The following is a 24,259-nucleotide window of genomic DNA, read 5'->3' as shown; positions in this document are numbered from 1 at the left end:
CTCCAGGCAGGGGAATGGGAACCCTGATTAGGAAGCAAACCTCCTTGAGTTCCAGTGCAATCCTATGCAGAGTTGCACCGGTCTAAGCCCATTGAAGTCAATGGCCTTAAACTGGAGTTACTCTCCATAGGAGTGCACTGTTGTTCTTTTGTTTTAGTGGGGAAAAGTTAAAAGATAGAACAAGAGAAAAACAGGAAAACAAAGCAAACATAACAAAAAGGACAATCCCAACGGGCCAAAAACGGCCTACCCATCAATCTACAAAGTAAAGACAGTAAAAGACATAATAGGCATAATATGAATCCATTACAATTTTTCACCTACAACACTTTCCCCTTTATTATCATTCAACCTGTGGTCTCATTAATGTCTTTTTCTGGGTCTCATCTTCTTGGTATCTCAGAACCTTATTCTTGAAGATCAAAACCACAACTCATTTCTTCATTTTTCTTTGTCTCTCACAGGCAGTCCATAAAGGGTTTCCAGTTTGCCATGAACACAGTGAGTGTTTTATCTCTAATTAATGCGGTAAGTTTGGCTGTGGGACTTACTTCTGAGTAAATGCGTAGGGTCGGTCTTATTTTTCCTGATTCTGTAACTGTCCCCAACCCCTTTTTGTTTTCTGTATGTACCACAAGTTTATGCTAAGGGACTCGTGCCTTTCCTGGGGACATTAAAAAGGGATTTTGCAAGTGAAACTGGGAACGTTGTAGCGCTGCCCAGATGAGAAAAATTGCAGCTGCCAAAATTCTCTCTTCTGCTTCCTCCTATGTCTTACAATCAGCAATATAGTGTGCTCCTGGACTGGTTCCAAAAATGAAAAGCAATTAATACTGTAATTATAACTGGTGAAAAATATCACAGAATCGTGTGCATGCTTTGAAGTTGTCTGGAACTCTTCACTTGGCTGGGTGCTCTGTCAAAATAAAATTGGAGAAAAGTACAGGCAAAGACCTGAGTCTGCAGTTGCGGTCTTAAAACGGAATACAAGAGGCTAAAGTGGCTGGGATGTAGCTGTGTTTAAAAGCAATTTTCATCCATGCCTGAACCCCCAGGGAAATTTCCCCTTTCTGAAGATCAAAAGCAGCAGCCAGTTAGTCCCTGCTTGCGCGAGACAGCCAAACCACTTGGAAGCTGAATAAGGATGGTGGGAGACACTCAGTGATCTTTGCAGTACCCAAACTAGAGATTAAAATATCACAAAATTGAATTTAATTCAGGTAGTTTAACCTAGCGAGTGGAGGATGAAGGACAGGGTGGGGGAGAGGAGGGGAGAATGAGAAGCGTTTGAGAATGTAGGAATTATCTTTCTATGTAAAGAACAATGAAAATGTCTGTCTTTGGAGGGGAAGCATGTATATTTTATTCAAATACTAGCAACCAAGCCCGCTTTTTTAAAAACAGGCTCTAGAAATGGAGTGCCCCCCCCCGAAAGGACGTGCCACCTTGCCTGGCTTTCCTGCTGCAGCAGCAACCTCTGGAGGCGCACCTGGATAAAAGGTGAGTTGTCACCAATACGGCTTGCCTTTTATATAATACGATTTATATTCTCCCTCTCCTCCCATCGCTTCCCCCATACAACAAAGATCCTAACAATGTTGGGATCCAGTCCCTGAAACTAGTAGATATCCATAGAAACTTCTGATCTCATCTTCGTAACCATGTATTTCTGTTCTTTGCCGTTTACCTAATCTGCGCATATTACTAAGTTTGGAAAAGTTGAACATTCATGAATCGTCTCACCATTCAAATAAAGCATACAGTGACATGCCAAATCATTCTCCCTTTTGCTTCTGTGTCCTTGTTCGTGTGCAGAAGCAAAGAGTAAATCGTGCTTTGATTTTTTTAAAAAAATGCAACGCATTAGGGTAATAACCATCTATTCTTGTTTGGCACAACATGCAAACACTTGTCTGTTAAATAAATCAATGCATCATCTGTCATTTTCCTTAATGATACTAATATCTTTTCATGTACTCTTACAGTCTCTTTTCTTGTAAATCAGCATGTTGCAATGGCCGGACGAACCGTTTCTAGCAGGACTACTAGTTGAGGGAAATGTCTCAATTACAAAGGGAAAACCTGATTTAAAGCAATTACTTAAATTCTTCGGTTTTTCTTTGGTAATTTTCACCAGAAGGTCAAAACAGGAATGAAGAAAAAAACTTACAGATGGCGGACAGGACAGTCCATGCGGCCCAAGTATATTTCCATGGGGAAACAACGAACTCGACAGTTGCCGTCATTCCGCAAACAATGCAGCGATGTTCTATCGGAGATGCTCGGGCCTGTTTTTTTAATTAAACAGAAGTATTTACGCAGTTTACCCCCCAAAGGATGTTCTTTTATACCCAATTTCCCACAAAACATTCGACAGCCATCCTCAGTAGACAAAACGTCACGTATTAACAGCCACAATTCAAGTATCATGAATTTTGGTGGCTGGATAAGAGGACTAATCTGATCAAAGAAACGGACCAGATGTATCTGTGATTGCCCAGTTCACAGGGGACATTTGCACACTCAGGTGTACTCCTGGGTGGTAACCATTGAGGGCACCATCCGTTAGAAACAAACGCTAGTGAACGAGATTGCCCCCTACTTACAGACAGTGGTTGCCAGAATCATGATCACGATCGGAAATAAGAACTTGAGGCTTTTCGAGGGAGCCATTTGCTCAGAGGCAGTCCTTGGAGATGAGCCTTGAAGTCCGGGTGGAGCAGTGGAAGGAGAATATGCAGCAGAGGCAACGGGGCTCTGATATGTATTCTGCAGGGAAAGACATCCCAGAGAGTGCCTGGGGCGGGGATTAGACTCAGGCCTGGAGTCGAGGAGGTGCGACAAACTATTTAAAGAAATTTTAGCTGTCTCCTGTATTGCTAATCTTAAAAAAATCTATCAGAAGCTTCTGAAAATAAGGGTTCGCTTTGAGATGGGGGCGAGATCTCCTGATTAGATCTCCTGATTAAAATGGAGGGTGCTTTCAATTAACGTGTGGATGCCCCTGGCAAAAGCAGACCTTGGCTCACACACGTCTCTCCCACAAGACTTTTGTTAACTTCTCAGGTGCCCTGACAGAGCTTGGCTGCTTCTGGTTCAGCACACTGATGTAGAAACACTCTGGAATTAATAACGTGATTATATTGATGGGAAGGAGTGAGGGAAGGTTACTCTAAGGGGTGGGTCTCCTTGGGAGTTAGGGAATTAGCATTCAAGAAGACACAGCGACAGCAGGGTACTCTGCCCTGGGCCTGCCAGTTCGGGAAGGGCAGAATAGAAATTGAAGATAAATAAAATAAATATAAAAAACCACGATCTCCACCAAGATACATCTGCTTTAGAGAACTCTCAAATGAGTAGGCAGTTGTTTAACAGGAAAGGTTTCTTCATTAACAATGGGATAATAGGCACGCATACAGAAAGAACACAGCATATACAACACGATAAATCAAGAAAACAGCGGGAAAACGGGAAAGCAGTTTCAAGGAGGGTGATAGTTACTGGTCTTGAAGAAAGAGGAGTCCATAGATGCAGCAAAATATCCAGCACTTCACAGAGAGGGCTCAGACATAATCGGAGGGTGCGTGGCTGGGTCCCAGAACACACAGAGAGCATATGGCTGGGGGCCGTCTAAATGTAAGGCAAAATGCATCCCAGGGGAAAACTGATGTCTCTGGCTCAAAGACAAAGGCATGAGGGCTCGTCTGCAGGTTGGGACATTAAGTTTAGGAGAGGCTTAATGGCTCTACCTACAGTAGGCTAAAGATGTGAATAGTGCTTGATGACTTGGTAAATATTGGACAGGAAGGCTGAATATGCTTGTTAATAAGAGAACCGTCATCATTCTCTTTTGTGCTGGAGAGTCTGTCAATGTTTGCTTTTCGCATTCACAAATGGAAATTGCCAAATTTCCCTTCTCCTTCTTTAGTGCAGTGACTCGGCACAATTTGAAACCAGTTCTGCACCCAACACCATGTAAATAAATCCAGTTTGGCTTGAAGGGTGTCTTCTTTTATTTATGTATGTACTTCATTGATTCTCTGCCTTTCTCCTCAATGGGCACCCAAAGCGGCTTGCATCATTCTCTCTTCTATTTTATCCTCACAACAATCCTGTGAGGTTGGTTAGTCTGAGTGTATGTGACTGGCCCAAGGTCACCCACTGTGTTTCCACAACAGAGCGGAGATTTGAACTTGGGACTCTCACATCCTAGTCCAACCATCTAACCGCTACATTTTAAGACTCCAACTGCAGAATTTTGTCTTTGTCACTAAGCCACGCACTGATCTGTGATGCACAAAGTTTTGTGGTGTTTTAATCAGAATAAAAGGTATAACTTTTAAAAAACGTGTCTTATCTGTGAACCTGCGTCATTTGTATTTACCCTGCCTCCCTGTTTCTATAATTTATGTTTATAGTTCTTTTAAATAAATCCCAGTGAGTTTGTCCTATTGTTAGTTATAGATGAGGTCAAGAAACAAAATCCTATAACATAATTCTCTTAGCGTGTTTCGGGCGACGCACATTTATCCTGGTGCCCCAGGGAGTGCCAGCCAGGTAAGTGGGTGCTTTTAGGCAGCTTGGCGGAATGTTGGACAAGTGACAGTTGAAAAGTCCACTGGACAGCAGTCGGAGAGCCAAGCTGCAAGACCAGGATGCCTACATTCCCCATCAAAACTTGAGGGAAGCTGACAAGTGTCCAACCTGTGCCTTTTGTCACTTGTGGTTCTGCTCTCAGTTTTTATTTCAAAAAGTTAAGCAATGAAATATAAATATAGTTTAATCTTTTAACAAAATTTATACTCCACCTTTCTACTTTTATATGGGCCAAATAGTAAGTCCATATTTTAAGAGTTAAAACCAACCAAAACAACTGCAGCAACAATACATAATTAAAACTGTTACATCCGAGCTAAAAACATCCTATCATATAAAAGGCAAGCCATACTAATTAGCTATTATCCTAGTGAGCCTCCCAAGACAGTGCTGCGGCATGAAGCCCAGGCTGCGATCAGGCACAGAGCAAGAGGCAATGCCCACCCACCCCTTCACCTAGCTGGAGTCAGGCACAGAGCATGCAGTAATGCCTGATCCCCTTCACCCAGCCTGGATCAGGAGTGGAACAAGAGGCAATGCCCACCCCCTTCAGCCAGCAGGGATCTGGAGCAGAGCAAGAGGCAATGCCCACTCCCTCCTTCACTCGACCATGCTCAAGCACAGAGTAGGCGGCAATGCCTGCTCCCCCTGCCTTCACCTGGACAGGATCAGGTATGAAATCAGAGGCAATGCCTGCTCCTTTTCAAGACATGCACACAGAAGGCAAACTTGCATCAGTGGCAAAATTCTTTCTCCTTCATTGTTGCGATTTAGCTGTGGGTCAGCGTAAACTCAGAACAAGTGAGACATTTTCCGGCAACTCTAAACATCCTTTTGTTTTCGTTCCATATTTACGATTTCATCATCGCAAGTGTTCCTTCCCAGAAGTGTTTTGGAATCATAACAAAAGTTTGGTTTCAGGTGTTTGCATTATAGTGAGATCCAAGCTCGTACGGTGCCATGTATTCTGGGAAAGATAACTCTGAAGAGATGTTTCTATATTCTGGATCTGAATAATCCTGTTTGGATGGATGTTCCCTTGCTGGACATAATCTCCCTTGTACACAGGCCCAAGGAAGGTTTGCATGCAAAGGGAAGCTAAATAGCTGCTAAACAGGTCCTAAAAGGGCACTTACCAGGATACCAAAGTGTAGACAGGAAACCAGAGCAGCTATTCCAGTAAAGAAGAATTAATCACAAGAGAGGCGCTACTTTAAGCACAGTATTCCTTTAAGTGAGACTGATAGCGAGAAAACAGTAGTTCAATTATGTGGGTAGCAGAAAGAGGCAAGGGGGGAAATAGCTAATGAAGCTGTAAGCGGAATATCAGCATTGCAAGGATGGAAACAAGACCAGACTTCTTCCGAGTCCAAAGTAATCATCTAAAACTACAGCAGAAGGCATGGCTGGGGAAGGGGCCATGGCTCAGTGGATGAGCATCCACTTGGCATGCAAAAGGTCCCTGCTTCAATCCCTGGCAGTTTAAAATAAAAGTAGAATGAGGTACCAGGTGACAGGAAAGATCACTGCCTAAGGCCCTGACAGCCACTGCCAGTCTGCGTAGACAGTTCTGACCTTGATGGTCCAATGGCCTGACACAGCATGACTGGAGCCTACAATGGCAGTAAACTACAGGTGAATCCCCCCAGGCCTCTAACAGATCTATCACGTAAAGGCAGAGCTCACTTGCTGCTGTTCTGCAGATTTGCCTTGACGATGTCATAGGGCCAAGCTACACATGACGAATGACACTTGAACAGCAAGTGTATTTCTCCCTGTTCACTTGCCCTCCACTCAATCCACTTGCCGTTCAAGTGTCATTCATCATGTGTAGCTTGGCCCATAGTCTTTGTAGTGTTGTAGAGCGGGCCCACCGCACGGCCAACTAAGAGAGGTGTGACGGATTGCCGCTGAAGTTGTAACAGCGAGAGAAAGAGACTGAGAAGGGGAGGGATGGCAAACCCCGTTATAATCTGGTATGTAAGAAAGGACAAGCCCACGGGGAATACAATGAAACAATGCTTCACAAAGTGTTAAATTTTTAAAGTGCCAGTGCTATATAATTCATACATTCATACATATTTGTGCAACTCTTTCAGGAACAAGAATAAATCCATCATACAAAAAGTGCATTCATGAATATTGCAACATGTCTGGGTGTAATAAAGTCAGTACAAATTCAAATCCTTGCATTGGTCTCTTTCCTTCTTTCTTGTGACCTTTCCATGCACAGAGCAAACACAGAGGTGTCATAGAATCTTTTCATAAAAAGTGTATCTTATTCTCTCCCAAACCTATACTAATGCCTTCCTTATCCAATGATTGAGCACAATAATCTTCTTAAAACTTAGTTTGAGTAGTCACAGATCTTAAAAGAGAGAGGCTGGTAGTTTCAGATGTAACTTACATTCACAAGGTTCCTTCCTAGATTTCACTTTACAGCTTAGGTGTTCTGATGTCAACACAGCACTCTTTCCCCTTTATACCACACCTGGGTTCCTCCTCAGAACCAATCCCCCCTTCTTAGCTCCTGGGCAGGAATTATTCTTTTCCAAAAGACAAAAATTGGCTGAAGGGGAGTCTCCTTTCACTACCGCTTTCTCTGCCAACAACATGCCCCCAACTCTATCTTGTCTGTGTAAATTAGTGCCGGCTTCCACACTCAAGTACTTTAACTAAAAGTTTTCCATAAACCTAAAGCTACACCTTAAGGGGAAACTTTGTTTTTTCCCCTCTTACACAGAGGTCTATCCCTCCTTGTCAGACTCCAAACTTCAGCTCCCTCCAACAATCCTGTCAGCACCAATTGTTACCTTCTCACTGGCCCATCACAGAGAGGAGGGAGCAGCCTGTCAATCATTCTCCCTTCAGGCAGTTCTTTTAACCCTTTCCCATCCAATCCCGTTTAAGTAACAGGTAAAATCCAATGCATCCAATGCCTGAGAGCGAGCCGGTCTGCCCTCGCGGCCTGCGGTAGTCCCCACCTTATGGTCTAAATAATGCATTGGATTTTACCTATTATTTTTTATTTATTTATTTTATCGTATTTATATTCCGCCCTCCCTGCAAACAGGCTCAGGGCAGATAACAACATTAAAACATTTAAAACATTTCATATAAAACATTTAAAAACATTGTACAAAGATATTAAAATAGCAGCACTCTTTTCTTGATGGCGGCAATACTGTGGAATACAAAAAGTGCAACAGTGCAGTTGAACATAGCAGCAGCTTAAGAACAGTGGTGGGCAGCTCTCAAAGGGAGGGGACTTATGAGAATAGTTATGAGAATAAATTTTGGATGGAATATAAAATTATAGGCTACAGTTCCTTTTAAGGGAACAAGAGTTTAAATTGCTTCATTGTAGAGGAACTGCCTGCAGTGTTAGACCAATGGTGGTGTGAGATTGAGTGAAGCATTTGTTGTGAATGAAGTATGCTGGCAAGTATTCTGAGGTTAGTATTTGCCAGTTTGGTGTAGCGGTTAAGAGCGCAGGACTCTAATCTGGAGAGCTGGGTTTGATTCCCCACTCCTCCACTTGAAGCCAGCTGGGTGACTTTGGGCCAGTCACAGCTCTCTCAGAGCTCTCTCAGCCTCACCCACCTCATAGGGTGATTGTTGTGGGGATAATAATGACATACTTTGTAAACTGCTTTGAGTGGGAATTAAGTTGTCCTGAAGGGCAGTATATGAACGGAATGTTGTTGTTGTTGTTGTTGTTGTTGTTGTTGTTGTTGTTGTTGTTGTTGTTGTTGTTATGGCACTCTCTGCCAGGCCTACCCTGAAGGGTTCATGTTGGGGTTGAGATGCCTCCCTGACCTTCTTGGAAGAAGAATGGCAGATGTCTCTTGAAGCTGGCTAAGAGGCTGACTTCTAGCTGCTGACCAGACATGGTATAGAGCCCGGCTTGGGGTTGGGTTGTCTTGCTTTCCTTTCCTCTCTTCCTCAGATTATATCCGGCTATGTTCAGAAGATCAAGAAGGATGGAAAATAAACACTTCAATACAGAAGAAAATGTGGCTGGCTTCAAGTGGAGGAGTGGGGAATCAAACCCAGCTCTCCAGATTAGAGTCCTGCCGCTCTTAAGCACTACACCAAACTGGCAAATACTAACCTCAGAACCCCCCACTCCAACTGCAGATCTCAACCCCCCGGGCACTTTTGCATCATTCAGGGGTTAGAGCTTCTTCAAGAAACTGAATTTTTAAACAATACTTAACAACGCAACAAGCAACATGGTGCAAAAGTTCTGCCCCCTGCAAGATGCAAAGGTACAGTCTTAATTCCTTCTTTGCAACGTCACGTTTCAATTTCCTGCTTTTTTCAGCCTCCCTGTAAGAATGTTACTGAACTTGGTATCCCAGATTAGTTTATCATGAAATGCAGTGTTTGGCATGCCTCCCTTCAGATGTGTCAGCCTTTTCAAGAGGGTTTGGATTTTTAACAGTAGTAAGGAAGTTAACAACCAATACTCTCAAAACTCGTAAGGAGACCGCTACGGGAGTGTCCAAGAGCTACCAACATAGTACAGAATCATGTTCCCGAGATTCCCACCAAAACAATTGCATTCTTTGCAGTCCTGCTCTTCGTTCAGTTACCTTCTAGCTCATCCTCTCTCACTACTGCGACCATGTGGCACTGCGAAGAAAAGGCATTCAGCCCAAAAGACAAACGAGTGGGTATTAGATCAAATGAATTCTGAATCCTCCCTAGAAGCTATTTTTACAATATCCAAATGGTGGGAGAAATTTACAAACACAGTTGATTCATCAATTCATTCATATCGGTGCACAAGGGCACTCAAATCGAATAATTGAATAATAGTAAAATCTGCAGCTGTAGGCTTGCTTGATAGAGTTGTTGAAGCTGCAAAGCTGTAGAGCTGTAAGGTGCCATGTCTATGGGTTTTGCCAGCATACTTCATTCACAACAAATGCTTCACTCAATCTCACACCACCATTGGTCTAACACTGCAGGCAGTTCCTCTACAATGAAGCAATTTAAACTCGTTCCCTTAAAAGGAACTGTAGCCTATAATTTTATATTCCATCCAAAATTTATTCTCATAACTATTCTCATAAGTCCCCTCCCTTTGAGAGCTGCCCACCACTGTTCTTAAGCTGCTGCTATGTTCAACTGCACTGTTGCACTTTTTGTATTCCACGGTATTGCCGCCATCAAGAAAAGAGTGCTGCTATTTTAATATCTTTGTACAATGTTTTTAAATGTTTTATATGAAATGTTTTAAATGTTTTAATGTTGTTATCTGCCCTGAGCCTGCTTGCAGGGAGGACGGAATATAAATATGATAAAATAAATAAATAAAAAATAATAGGTAAAATCCAATGCATTATTTAGACCATAAGGTGCGGACTACCGCAGGCCGCGAGGGCGGACCGGCTCGCTCTCAGGCATTGGATGCATTGGATTTTACCTGTTACTTAAACGGGATTGGATGGGAAAGGGTTAAAAGAACTGCCTGAAGGGAGAATGATTGACAGGCTGCTCCCTCCTCTCTGTGATGGGCCAGTGAGTAGGTAATAATTGGTGCTGACAGGATTGTTGGAGGGAGCTGAAGTTTGGAGTCTGACAAGGAGGGATAGACCTCTGTGTAAGAGGGGAAAAAACAAAGTTTCCCCTGAAGGTGTAGCTTTAGGTTTATGGAAAACTTTTAGTTAAAGTACTTGAGTGTGGAAGCCAGCACTAATTTACACAGACAAGATAGAGTTGGGGGCATGTTGTTGGCAGAGAAAGCGGCAGTGAAAGGAGACTCCCCTTCAGCCAATTTTTGTCTTTTGGAAAAGAATAATTCCTGCCCAGGAGCTAAGAAGGGGGGATTGGTTCTGAGGAGGAACCCAGGTGTGGTGTAAAGGGGAAAGAGTGCTGTGTTGACATCAGAACACCTAAGCTGTAAAGTGAAATCTAGGAAGGAACCTTGTGAATGTAAGTTACATCTGAAACTACCAGCCTCTCTCTTTTAAGATCTGTGACTACTCAAACTAAGTTTTAAGAAGATTATTGTGCTCAATCATTGGATAAGGAAGGCATTAGTATAGGTTTGGGAGAGAATAAGATACACTTTTTATGAAAAGATTCTATGACACCTCTGTGTTTGCTCTGTGCATGGAAAGGTCACAAGAAAGAAGGAAAGAGACCAATGCAAGGATTTGAATTTGTACTGACTTTATTACACCCAGACATGTTGCAATATTCATGAATGCACTTTTTGTATGATGGATTTATTCTTGTTCCTGAAAGAGTTGCACAAATATGTATGAATGTATGAATTATATAGCACTGGCACTTTAAAAATTTAACACTTTGTGAAGCATTGTTTCATTGTATTCCCCGTGGGCTTGTCCTTTCTTACATACCAGATTATAACGGGGTTTGCCATCCCTCCCCTTCTCAGTCTCTTTCTCTCGCTGTTACAACTTCAGCGGCAATCCATCACACCTCTCTTAGTTGGCCGTGCGGTGGGCCCGCTCTACAACACTACAAAGACTATGGGCCAAGCTACACATGACGAATGACACTTGAACAGCAAGTGGATTGAGTGGAGGGCAAGTGAACAGGGAGAAATACACTTGCTGTTCAAGTGTCATTCGTCATGTGTAGCTTGGCCCTATGACATCGTCAAGGCAAATCTGCAGAACAGCAGCAAGTGAGCTCTGCCTTTACGTGATGGATCTGTTAGAGGCCTGGGGGGATTCACCTGTAGTTTACTGCCATTGTAGGCTCCAGTCATGCTGTGTCAGGCCATTGGACCATCAAGGTCAGAACTGTCTACGCAGACTGGCAGTGGCTGTCAGGGCCTTAGGCAGTGATCTTTCCTGTCACCTGGTACTTCTACTTTTATTTTAAACTGCCAGGGATTGAAGCAGGGACCTTTTGCATGCCAAGTGGATGCTCATCCACTGAGCCATGGCCCCTTCCCCGGCCATGCCTTCTGCTGTAGTTTTAGATGATTACTTTGGACTCGGAAGAAGTCTGGGCTTGTTTCCATCCTTGCAATGCTGATATTCCGCTTACAGCTTCATTAGCTATTTTCCCCCTTGCCTCTTTCTGCTACCCACATAATTGAACTACTGTTTTCTCGCTATCAGTCTCACTTAAAGGAATACTGTGCTTAAAGTAGCGCCTCTCTTGTGATTAATTCTTCTTTACTGGAATAGCTGCTCTGGCTTCCTGTCTACACTTTGGTATCCTGGTAAGTGCCCTTGTAGGACCTGTTTAGCAGCTATTTAGCTTCCCTTTGCATGCAAACCTTCCTTGGGCCTGTGTACAAGGGAGATTATGTCCAACAAGGGAACATCCATCCAAACAGGATTATTCAGATCCAGAATATAGAAACATCTCTTCAGCGTTATCTTTCCCAGAATACACAGCACCGTACGAGCTTGGGTCTCACTATAATGCAAACACCTGAAAGCAAACTTTTGTTATGATTCCAAAACACTTCTGGGAAGGAACGCTTGCGATGATGAAATCGTAAATATGGAACGAAAACAAAAGGATGTTTAGAGTTGCCGGAAAATGTCTCACTTGTTCTGAGTTTACGCTGACCCACAGCTAAATCGCAACAATGAAGGAGAAAGAATTTTGCCACTGATGCAAGTTTGCCTTCTGTGTGCATGTCTTGCTTGAATGTTTGCATATGGGATCTAAAAGTGGGGTCCCCAAAAAAATTCCTTAACAGTCCCCCGTACAAAAGGACTGAAAAAAGTGTGTTTGTGTGTGCGAGCATGCGCATACGCATGTAGTGGCAGAGCAGTCAAATTGCTATTTTTTTCATATTCTACACCAGTCCTCTCTTTTCACTGAAATATGATCCATTTTTTAGAATGGAACAGATTGCATTTTTTTAAAAAATACAATACATTGTTCTGAATGATGCTGAAATTGGGAAGGATGCAAAATTTGCCAGATTTTAAAATCACTGCAAGGAATATACTGCCTCTCGTGCTCCCAAGAGGTGACCTTTGCTCCTGAGCCTGCAAACATCTCATTTCCCCATTACCTTTTTAAAGATACACTGCTGTCCTGTTATGCATGGGGCGTCGTTTTCCAGCGCCATGCTGTATGGACATAGGATTCAGGGCCGAGCATCTGGCTTGCCTCTATCTTTCCTCAAGGCCTCTTTTCATCCCATGTGTTTCCCGATTTGAATTTGAGGAATGGTTTCCTATTAAAGGCAGCATTACACTCATGTACTTTCAAAGCTGCAAAGTTCCTGCAAATATTTGGCACGTTGGTGTTGTATAAGAGGAAATAGCTCACTTATTGGGGGTCACCGGTTTCAGAGAGGGAGTTTTGACAGGAGCAGATTTTGGCTGCTTCCACACATGTTGGATAATCCACTTTCAATACTCTTTAGTGAACATTTGAAACTGATTTTCCATGTGTGGAACAAAAAATCCACTTCTAATGGATTGCAAAAGTGCATTGAAAGTGCATTATTCAACGTGTGTGGAAATGACCACTCTCTCCTCTACGGCATGGAAATGTGACAAGCAGCGTCAGCTAAAACTCCCCTTTCAAATGGTACAGATCGTTCTGAATTCAGCAGGGCTTGCTTTTCAGTAAACACATCATGAAAAGGAATTGAGACTTGGCAGGTATCTTGATGATGGGCAAAAACAGGCAGAGGGGCTGTGGCAACAGAAGAGCAGCCATGCCGGATCAGAGCAACTGTCCTCCTGCTCCAGCACCCAGCAGTGGACTGGCGGATGCCACGAGAAAGCCCTCAAACAGGGCAGGGAGGGCCTGCTTCCCAGCATTGGTATTCAGAGAGGTCCTGATGGCCAAAAGCCACTGAAGTTCTTCTCCTCCATGAAGGAGTCTAATCTCTTTATGAACCCAACTAAAACTTGTGGTCATGACAACATCCTGCAGCAGTGAGTTCCATAACTGAATTCTCTTTGAGTGAAGAGGTCCTTATTCTTTGGGCCATCTATTTCACTGAGTACCCATGATACCTGGTACTATGGGAGATGGGGGGGGTCTCTATCTACCCCCCTCCCATCCCAGATATAAGGAAGGAATGTAATGGTCAGGACTAACGCTGTCAGCCCAGCCATATTTTCTCCCCTGCCCAGGTGGCATCTGTATTATCTTCTTGTTATTCTCTTTCAGCTCCGGAAGCCTGAGAGAAGCCGCTCTTATCTAACGCCTGCTCCAGGGGCCTTGAAACTCCGGCCTTTCGCTGCCACTGTCTGCTCTCATGTTATTTGCGTGGGGAGGGGGGAGAACGGATGTGTGGGTGCTGTGGCCTAGCCTGTCATTCCTAACAAGGACTTAATGTTCGGCCAGACGCTTCTTTGGGGTCTGCATTTTCATTAGGGTTGCCAGCCTCCAAGTAGCGGCTGGAGATCGCTTGGAATTACAACTGGTCTCAAGCGCCATTTTGGAAGTCCGCCGGGCTTCTTCAAAATATGCAACGAAGCGTCAGCTGCCTCGAGAGATCATCATCGATTTTTCATCTAAAAGGATCCGAGACACTATCCTATACAATTCATACAATGCGGATTTGGACTTTTTGGGTAACAAAGTTAAGATACTGAAGGACGTCCCATTTTTAGTTCGGAAAAGACGTTTTAAGTATAAAAAGCTCGCAGCTCTTCTGAGGGAACGTGGAAAAAAGTACAAATGGTTATTTCCGGAAGGTTTAGTTACAAAGATCAAACCTATAAGATATTATCAGAAGATCAACTAAGGGATTTTGAGGATAAAAATCTGGAATTTCAGTGCACCAAGCAAGAAGAAAGGGAGGGGGGGGGGAGGAAACGAGCACTGTGGCTGCAGTTGCTCAGAGAGAACTGCGTCTGGGACCCAGGAGGGGGAGGAAAACTTAATTTGAATTCGATTGTAATTTGTATTCTGTATGATCAACCACTCCATCATTACTTTATTAAGCTATTTCTTTATTATGGCAGTATGAAGGGAAAGCATTGAAGTGTAGTGTTTAGTGTTTGTAGGTTACCTTCCCTTTTTTTCCCACCCCCCCTTCCCTTTTTCTTTTTTCTCCCTTCTTTTCCTTCCCTTGTGTTATTGTAATCTTTTGTAGTTACTGTTATTGTAGTTTGTATGTTAGGTATTGAAAAATAAAAAAACTTTCAAAAAAAAAAAGGAATTACAACTGGTCTCCAGGCCACAGAGATCAGTTCACCTGGAGAAAGTGGCTACTTTTGGGGGTGGACTCTATGGAATTATGCCATGCCAAGGTCCTTCCCCTCTCCAAACCCCACTTTCTCCAGGTTTCACCCCCCAGATCTCGAGGAATTTCCCAACTTGGAGATGGCAACCCTAATTTTCATGGACATCTGTATTGGCATTTATCGATCTCTAATAAACACCTTTGTACTCAAGACCTGGGTCTCCTGTTGCAAGGAGTAGAGATGGATTTACCATACCCTGTGACCATAGACTGACAGTAATACTGGATGGTCCTAGAGCAAACAACAACCACAATCACAGCAAGAGCCACGCTTTGATCTCCTGCCTCAATCCAACACATCTGCTGTGCATGGGTGTCACGGCACCCACAAAACTGAACCAAAGATCGTATGGCTTGGTTGTGATTCAGCGTTTGCCACTACTTTGTCACCTCGATTCAAGTGTCCTGGGATTTGCCCCGAGGGGATCCCATTAGCAGTCAGACCCCTCTCTCATATTGAAAGGGGCAGTTTGTGGATATAACACATCGTTAACCCCTTCCTCATATGCCATAAGCCCAGGGCACTTCCTAGCAAGGCAGAACGGTTGCCAGCCAGGAAATTTACCAGGATGTGAGTCATAGGGGGATGCCTGACTGGCAGCCCGCATGGCCCAGAAAGTAGAGGCTGCCTGAGCGAAACTCTCTGCCTAATCTCATCAATGCCTTCCTTCACCTCTCCTCTCCCACTTACCCAATTAAGCATATTCAGCCTTCCTGTCCAATATTTACCAAGTCATCAAGCACTATTCACATCTTTAGCCTACTGTAGGTAGAGCCATTAAGCCTCTCCTAAACTTAATGTCCCAACCTGCAGACGAGCCCTCATGCCTTTGTCTTTGAGCCAGAGACATCAGTTTTCCCCTGGGATGCATTTTGCCTTACATTTAGACGGCCCCCAGCCATATGCTCTCTGTGTGTTCTGGGACCCAGCCACGCACCCTCCGATTATGTCTGAGCCCTCTCTGTGAAGTGCTGGATATTTTGCTGCATCTATGGACTCCTCTTTCTTCAAGACCAGTAACTATCACCCTCCTTGAAACTGCTTTCCCGTTTTCCCGCTGTTTTCTTGATTTATCGTGTTGTATATGCTGTGTTCTTTCTGTATGCTTGCCTATTATCCCATTGTTAATGAAGAAACCTTTCCTGTTAAACAACTGCCTACTCATTTGAGAGTTCTCTAAAGCAGATGTATCTTGGTGGAGATCGTGGTTTTTTATATTTATTTTATTTATCTTCAATTTCTATTCTGCCCTTCCCGAACTGGCAGGCCCAGGGCGGAGTACCCTGCTGTCGCTGTGTCTTCTTGAATGCTAATCCCTAACTCCCAAGGAGACCCACCCCTTAGAGTAACCTTCCCTCACTCCTTCCCATCAATATAATCACGTTATTAATTCCAGAGTGTTTCTACATCAGTGTGCTGAACCAGAAGCAGCCAAGCTCTGTCAGGGCACCTGAGAAGTTAACAAAAGTCTTGTGGGAGAGACGTGTGTGAGCCAAGGTCTGCTTTTGCCAGGGGCATCCACACGTTGATTGAAAGCACCCTCCATTTTAATCAGGAGATCTAATCAGGAGATCTCGCCCCCATCTCAAAGCGAACCCTTATTTTCAGAAGCTTCTGATAGATTTTTTTAAGATTAGCAATACAGGAGACAGCTAAAATTTCTTTAAATAGTTTGTCGCACCTCCTCGACTCCTCATCTAATCCCCGCCCCAGGCACTCTCTGGGATGTCTTTCCCTGCAGAATAAATATCAGAGCCCCGTTGCCTCTGCTGCATATTCTCCTTCCACTGCTCCACCTGGACTTCAAGGCTCATCTCCAAGGACTGCCTCAGAGCAAATGGCTCCCTCGAAAAGCCTCAAGTTTTTATTTCTGATCGTGATCATGATTCTGGCAACCACTGTCTGTAAGTAGGGGGCAATCTCGTTCACTAGCGTTTGTTTCTACCGGCTGGTGCCCACAATGGTTACCACCCAGGAGTACACCTGTGTGTGCAAATGTCCCCTGTGAACTGGGCAATCACAGGTACATCTGGTCCTTTTCTTTGATCAGATTAGTCCTCTTATCCAGCCACCAAAATTCACGATACTTGAATTGTGGCTGTTAATATGTGACGTTTTGTCTACTGAGGATGGCTGTCGAATGTTTTGTGGGAAATTGGGTATAAAAGTACATCCTTTGGGGGGGTAAGCTGCGTAAATACTTCTGTTAAATTAAAAAAACAGGCCCGAGCATCTCCGATAGAACATCGCTGCATTGTTTGCGGAATGACGGCAACTGTCGAGTTCGTTGTTTCCCCATGGAAATATACTTGGGCCGCATGGACTGTCCTGTCCGCCATCAGTAAGTTTCTTTCTTCATTCCTGTTTTGACCTTCTGGTGAAAATTACCAAAGAAAAACCGAAGAATTTAAGTGATTGCTTTAAATCAGGTTTTCCCTTTGTAATTGAGACATTTCCCTCAACTAGTAGTCCTGCTAGAAACGGTTCGTCCGGCCATTGCAACATGCTGATTTACAAGAAAAGAGACTGTAAGAGTACATGAAAAGATATTAGTATCATTAAGGAAAATGACAGATGATGCATTGATTTATTTAACAGACAAGTGTTTGCATGTTGTGCCAAACAAGAATAGATGGTTATTACCCTAATGCGTTGCATTTTTTTAAAAAAATCAAAGCACGATTTTCTCTTTGCCTCTGCACACGAACAAGGACACAAAAGCAAAAGGGAGAATGGTTTGGCATGTCACTGTATGCTTTATTTGAATGGTGAGATGATTCATGAATGTTCAACTTTTCCAAACTTAGTAATATGCGCAGATTAGGTAAACGGCAAAGAATAGAAATACATGGTTACGAAGATGAGATCAGAAGTTTATATGGATATCTACTAGATCCCAACATTGTTAGGATCTTTGTTGTATGAGGGAAGCAATGGGAGGAGAGGCAAGGTATAAATCGTATTATATAAAAGGCAAGCCGTATTGGTGACAACTCACCTTTTATCCAGAGGGTGCTGCTGCAGCAGGAAAGCCAGGCAAGGTGGCCCGTCCTTTCGGGGGGGGGGGCGCTCCATTTCTAGAGCCTGTTTTTTAAAAAGCGGGCTTGGTTGCTAGTATTTTAATAAAATATACATGCTTCCCCTCCAAAGACAGATATTTTCATTGTTCTTTACATAGAAAGATAATTCCTACATTCTCAAACGCTTCTCATTCTCCCCTCCTCTCCCCCACCCTGTCCTTCGTCCTCCACTCGCTAGGTAAAACTACCTGAATTAAATTCAATTTTGTGATATTTTAATCTCTAGTTTGGGTACTGCAAAGATCACTGTGTGTCTCCCACCACCCTTATTCACCTTCCAAGTGGCTTGGCTGTCTCGCGCAAGCAGGGACTAACTGGCTGCTGCTTTTGATCTTCAGAAAGGGGAAATTTCCCTGGGGGTTCAGGCATGGATGAAAATTGCTTTTAAACACAGCTACATCCCAGCCACTTTAGCCTCTTGTATTCCGTTTTAAGACCGCAACTGCAGACTCAGGTCTTTGCCTGTACTTTTCTCCACTTTTTATTTTGACAGAGCACCCAGCCTAGTGAAGAGTTCCAGACAACTTCAAAGCATGCACACGATTCTGTGATATTTTTCGCCAGTTATAATTACAGTATTAATTGCTTTTCATTTTTGGAACCAGTCCAGGAGCACACTATATTGCTGATTGTAAGACATAGGAGGAAGCAGAAGAGAGAATTTTGGCAGCTGCAATTTTTCTCCTCTGGGCAGCGCTACAACGTTCCCAGTTTCACTTGCAAAATCCCTTTTTAATGTCCCCAGGAAAGGCACGAGTCCTTTAGCATAAACTTGTGGTACATACAGAAAACAAAAAGGGGTTGGGGATAGTTACAGAATCAGGAAAAATAAGACCGACCCTACGCATTTACTCAGAAGTAAGTCCCACAGCCAAACTTACCGCATTAATTAGAGATAAAACACTCACTGTGTTCATGGCAAACTGGAAACCCTTTATGGACTGCCTGTGAGAGACAAAGAAAAATGAAGAAATGAGTTGTGGTTTTGATCTTCAAGAATAAGGTTCTGACATACCAAGAAGATGAGACCCAGAAAAAGACATTAATGAGACCACAGGTTGAATGATAATAAAGGGGAAAGTGTTGTAGGCGAAAAATTGTAATGGATTCATAATATGCCTATTATGTCTTTTACTGTCTTTACTTTGTAGATTGATGGGTAGGCCGGTTTTGGCCCTTTGTGATTGTCCTTTTTGTTATGTTTGCTTTGTTTTCCTGTCTTTCTCTTGTTCTATCTTTTAACTTTTCCACACTAAAAAAAAAGAAGAACAGTGCAATCCTATGGAGAGTTACTCCAGTCTAAGGCCACTGACTTCAATGGGCTTAGACCGGTGCAACTCTGCATAGGATTGCACTGGAACTCAAGGAGGTTTGCTTCCTAATCAGGGTTCCCATTCCCCTGCCTGGAGTGGAGGATTCCCCGATCCCACCCTTTCACCCCATGCCCACTTTCTTGGCCGGTGGGGGGGGGTGTACTCCCTGGGGGCCCCTCTCCCCGGGAGGTGCAATGTGCTCCCAGGCAGGGGACGTGCTCCTACAGCACGAGAGCGGGCAGTGGCGGCTCTCACCACATTTGCGCAAAATAAGAGTGGGCCATGCTGGGAAAGAGAAGAGCCCTTTTGAACCCCCCGGTGATGACATCACTCCTGGAAGTGACATCATCCCATGAGCCGGGAAGCCGGGGTAAGTGCCAGCTCCGAACCCCCCCCCCCCCCCGGGAGAGTCCAGGGACCTGGGGATCTCCTGTCGACCCTCTTCCTAATAAGTGAGGCAAGATTTCAGCTCTAGACAATTAATACATACTACTAAAACTTTGAGAAACATGTTAAAAGCACCACTTACCTGGCCGGCACTGTCTGGGGTACCAGGATAAATGTGCGTCGCCCGAAACACGCTAATAGAATGTTATAGGTGTCAGGGCTTGCCGCGGCTGCCACTGGGCGTGGCACTGGGCGGTCTGCTCCTGACGTCACAGGGGGGCCAGGGACTCTGCAGGACCCTGCTCTGTGGAAGGAGGGGCAGTATACCTCACCCAGACTCCCTCTCAGTCCACTCGCTGGCCTGCTCAACCTGGCCTGCTTACCCTCTGCGTCCTCCTTCATCTCCTCCTTCCAGAACTCTCCTCCAAGCCTCCACCCTTGCATCCTACTGCTCTCATTCCACATCATCACTCCTCACTCACACCCACCACCGCAGAGCTCTTCCCAGCCACCCTTTATAGGGCTTCCTTTCCCCGCCCTGCCCTCCTTCTAGGCTTGTTCCCTCTCCTGACTTGGCCCAGCTGTGCCTTCCCTCAGGTGTTTCCCTCCTACCACTAATCCCTTCTTGGCTTCCTTGCCTTGCTGGCAGGGTGGGGTTGAATGCGAGCCATCCCCAGCTGAGGTCTCCTTGGCCTTGCTCACGAGGAGCTGCCCCAGCCGGCTTCTGTGCTGCTGAGCCTGCCTGGCCTTGCTCGCGAGGAGCTGCCCTGGCCAGCTTTTGTGCTGCTGAGCCTGTCTGGCCTTGCTCGCGAGGAGCTGCCCTGGCCAGCTTCTGTGCTGCCTGTTCATTGATGCTGGGAGGGGCTACCCATCTCCTCCCCCAGAATGCCTGTGGCAGCTCCACCTGGAGGGGCTTGGCTCCTAGCCCCTCCTGAGCCAGGCTGCTGTCCTCTAGCCAGGGTGTGGCTCTGGGCTGTGGTGGCTGCTTCTCCTCCTTGGGAGGTAAGGGCTCTGTCTGGGCTGTTGCTGTGTCCCTGTTCCCCTTGCCTTGGCCCTTTTCCTCTAGCCTGCTTAGCCCCCTTTCTCCCCCATGGTGGGTGGGACTAGCTGGCTTCTCCCTGCTCCCTCCAGCCTTCTGAGGCTTTGGCCTTTTGCCCCTTCCCTCTGGAGTAGGCAGGGTCTGGCTCTGTTTGCCAGACAGAGCAGCTGAACTGCTGTCTCCCGGCTGCCCCCTGCCGCTGTCTGCCAGCAAGTCCGGGGGCTGGGCTGCTGACCCCGGACAATAGGATCTTGTTTCTTGACCACAGCTACAACTGACAATAGGACAAACTCACTGGGATGTATTTAAAAAAAAATATAAACATAAATTATAGAAACAGGGAGGCAGGGTAAATACAAATGACGCAGATTCACAGGTAAGACACATTTTTTAAAAGTTATACCTTTTATTCTGATTAAAACACCACAAAACTTTGTGCGTCACAGATCAGTGCGTGGCTTAGTGACAAAGACAAAATTCTGCAGTTGGAGTCTTAAATGTAGCGGTTAGATGGTTGGACTAGGATGTGAGAGTCCCAAGTTCAAATCTCCGCTCTGTTGTGGAAGCACAGTGGGTGACCTTGGGCCAGTCACATACACTCAGACTAACCAACCTCACAGGATTGTTGTGAGGATAAAATAGAAGAGAGAATGATGCAAGCCGCTTTGGGTGCCCATTGAGGAGAAAGGCAGAGAATCAATGAAGTACATACATAAATAAAAGAAGACACCCTTCAAGCCAAACTGGATTTATTTACATGGTGTTGGGTGCAGAACTGGTTTCAAATTGTGCCGAGTCACTGCACTAAAGAAGGAGGAGGGAAATTTGGCAATTTCCATTTGTGAATGCGAAAAGCAACCATTGACAGACTCTCCAGCACAAAAGAGAATGATGACGGTTCTCTTATTAACAATGCTGGAGGTGTGCGGGGTTACACTAGGGAAAGAGTCAGTGGGAGCCAAACCAGGTAATATGTCCTAGAGGATGGATGTCAAGGAAATGGTGATATGGGCGGGTCAGCGCAGGTTCAAGGTTTTTTTTTTAACACAAGCATGGTACTCCCAGCGGCATCACGGGTCCAAGAGAGGGTACCAGCCACCTTCCTTTCTGCTGATGGCTGAGACCCACCTGAGTCTCTGGGCTGCATCTGTCCCCCTCTCATTTTGCCGCCCCAAGGAATTGCTTAGGGGGCTCCTCTGAAGAACCAGCTCTAGGCAGAAGTGCAAGGATCTGGTGAACGGGGGCAGTGCCTTTCTTTCTCAAGTCAACGCATCTAATAGTAGAATTCGATCCCATGCGCCCTCCCCACCAATCCCCTATGTTTTCAAAATGTTCATTCAGAAGAACGAGGCTTTAAATGGTATCACATTCACTTGTGGGGTTCATATTTGCCAGGGGTGGGCGGTGCATTCTAACGGCTTCTGCATTCGATTGGCAGCTGCTGCAGACGCATGCACCTTTGATCGAGACCTGGAAACCGCAGCAAGATAATGGCTGATGGAAGTTCTGCTGAATATCTGAAGAACAAGTCACATGAAAATGCCTGTCCTGTTGCCAACTCCAGAGTTACTCTGGTTAAGCCAAAATGCAACTTTATAATTCTAGCAAAAATAAACTTCTCTCCAGGCATCTGAGTCGTTTCTTGGGCACCGCTTGCAGCAGGGTAGTTGGCCGTGCCTCCAAATGTGTCCTTTCAGCCATAGACCAAATGTCTCCATGTCAGGCAGACAGAACAAAGCCTCAGACATGACTCTCACCCCAAACACAGTAGGGTTCCCAACCTCCAGGGGGTGGCTGGAAATCTTCCAGAATTACAGCTGATCTCCAGGTGACAGAGACCAGTTCCCCTAGAGAAAATGGCTGCCTTGAAAGGTGGATGCTGTAGCATCATACGCAGCTGAGGTCTTTCCTCTCCCCAAACACCGCCTTCCCCAGGATCTGTCCTCCAAATCTCCAGGAATCTCCCAACCTGGACTTGGCCACTCTAAGATGGAGTTAGGTGAGACACCTTTGGTGTGCCAGAGGAGCCCCAGGAGATGAATTCTCTCTCTTGCTCTGAGCCACCCCCTGCCTTCTGACCGGGCCCTTGAACCCTCCACTGCTGCAGCACCCAAGATCTCTCTGAGGACCCCCCCAGCCCCATTGGAGCCCCTGCCTGGAAGGATTGCCAGCCTCCAGGTGGTAACTGCAGATCTCCCAGAATTAAAACTGATCTCCCAGCCACTGGAATCAGTTCCCATGGACAACATGGCTGCTTTGAAGGGTGAACTCTCTGGCATTATACCCCACAGAGGTCCCCCCCTCCTCAAACCCCCCCCTTTCCAGGCTCCGCTGCCAAAATCTCCAGGAATTTCCCGACCTGGACCTGGGCTTGTATCTCTGCCTCCTCCTTGTAGGAGTATTTAAGGCCTCAGTGCACCTTCAGCCCCTGGAACAAAATCCAAGTTACAGTTGGCTACCTATTGAACAAGACATTTCCATTAGATGTGGCCTGTCAGAGCGGTTATTGCCTATTTACTGGGATGCCATCTAGCTTTACCAGTTTAATTATGAAATGAGTGGGAAATAAGGTTGCCAGACTCCAGGTGGTGGCAGGAGATGTCCTGGAATTACAACAGATCTCCAGGCCACCGGGATCAGTCCCTCTGGAGAAAATGGCCGCTTTGGAGGGTGGACTCTCTCTGGCATTATACCCTGCTGAGGCCCCTCCCCTCCCCAAATCCCACCCTTGCCAGGCTCCACCTTCAAATTTCCCAACCTCTGAGTGAATGTTTCTATATGTGGCCTGCAAAGTAATTCTGCATGTCTTCCCACACTAATTTATTAATGTTTTATCCCATGTTTCCTCCAAAAAATGTATGACTGCATCTCTCTGGTCCCTCATCTGTTAAATCCTCATAGCCAAGTGAAGTTGAATTATGTTGGTAGCGGATTCAGGGCACACAAGTACCATAATTCTCCAGGCAACAAATAGAATTATCACCCTCCAGGTGGTGGCTGGAGATTCTCCAGGCCGCCGGGATCAGTTTCCTTAGAGAAAAGGAAACTGATGAGTCCACCTTGGAGGGTGGACTCATCAAGTTGCCAACCTCCAGGTGGTAGAAGATGCTGGCCTCCTGGAATTACAACTGATCGCCATGTGAGAGAGATAAATTCTGGTGGGAGAAAAATTGCTGTTTTGGAAGGTGGACTTTGCAGCATTATATTCCAGTGAGATCACTCCCGTCTCCAAGCTATGCCTTCTGCAGGATCCACCCCCGAATCACCAGGAATTTCTCGCCCCAGAGTTGGCAACCCTATAATTTCTGGCGATTTGAGAGTATTGCCTGGAATGGGCAGGGTCTGAAGAGAGGCAGAATTTCAGCCAGGAATAATGCCCCTTTCAAAGCAGCCGTTTTCTCCGCCGGCGGAAGGAATCGGGCACGCGAAGCTGAGGTGGTGGTTGTTTTTTGGTCCGCCGCGATTGCCGTAGCGGGGGCGTGCCGGAGAGGAAGAGCTGCGCCGTTGCCGTGGAGATCCCAGCCGGAGTGTCCCCAGGCGGCTGCCGTAGCGGGGGCGTGCGGACGAGGGAGCGCTGCCCCGTTGCCGTGGAGATCCCAGCTGGAGTGTCTCCGGGCGGCCGCCGTA

The sequence above is a fragment of the Eublepharis macularius genome, chromosome 3 (genome assembly GCF_028583425.1).
Source record: "Eublepharis macularius isolate TG4126 chromosome 3, MPM_Emac_v1.0, whole genome shotgun sequence".
In the NCBI taxonomy this organism is placed as follows: Eukaryota; Metazoa; Chordata; class Lepidosauria; order Squamata; family Eublepharidae; genus Eublepharis; species Eublepharis macularius.
This window is presented reverse-complemented; position numbering follows the sequence as displayed.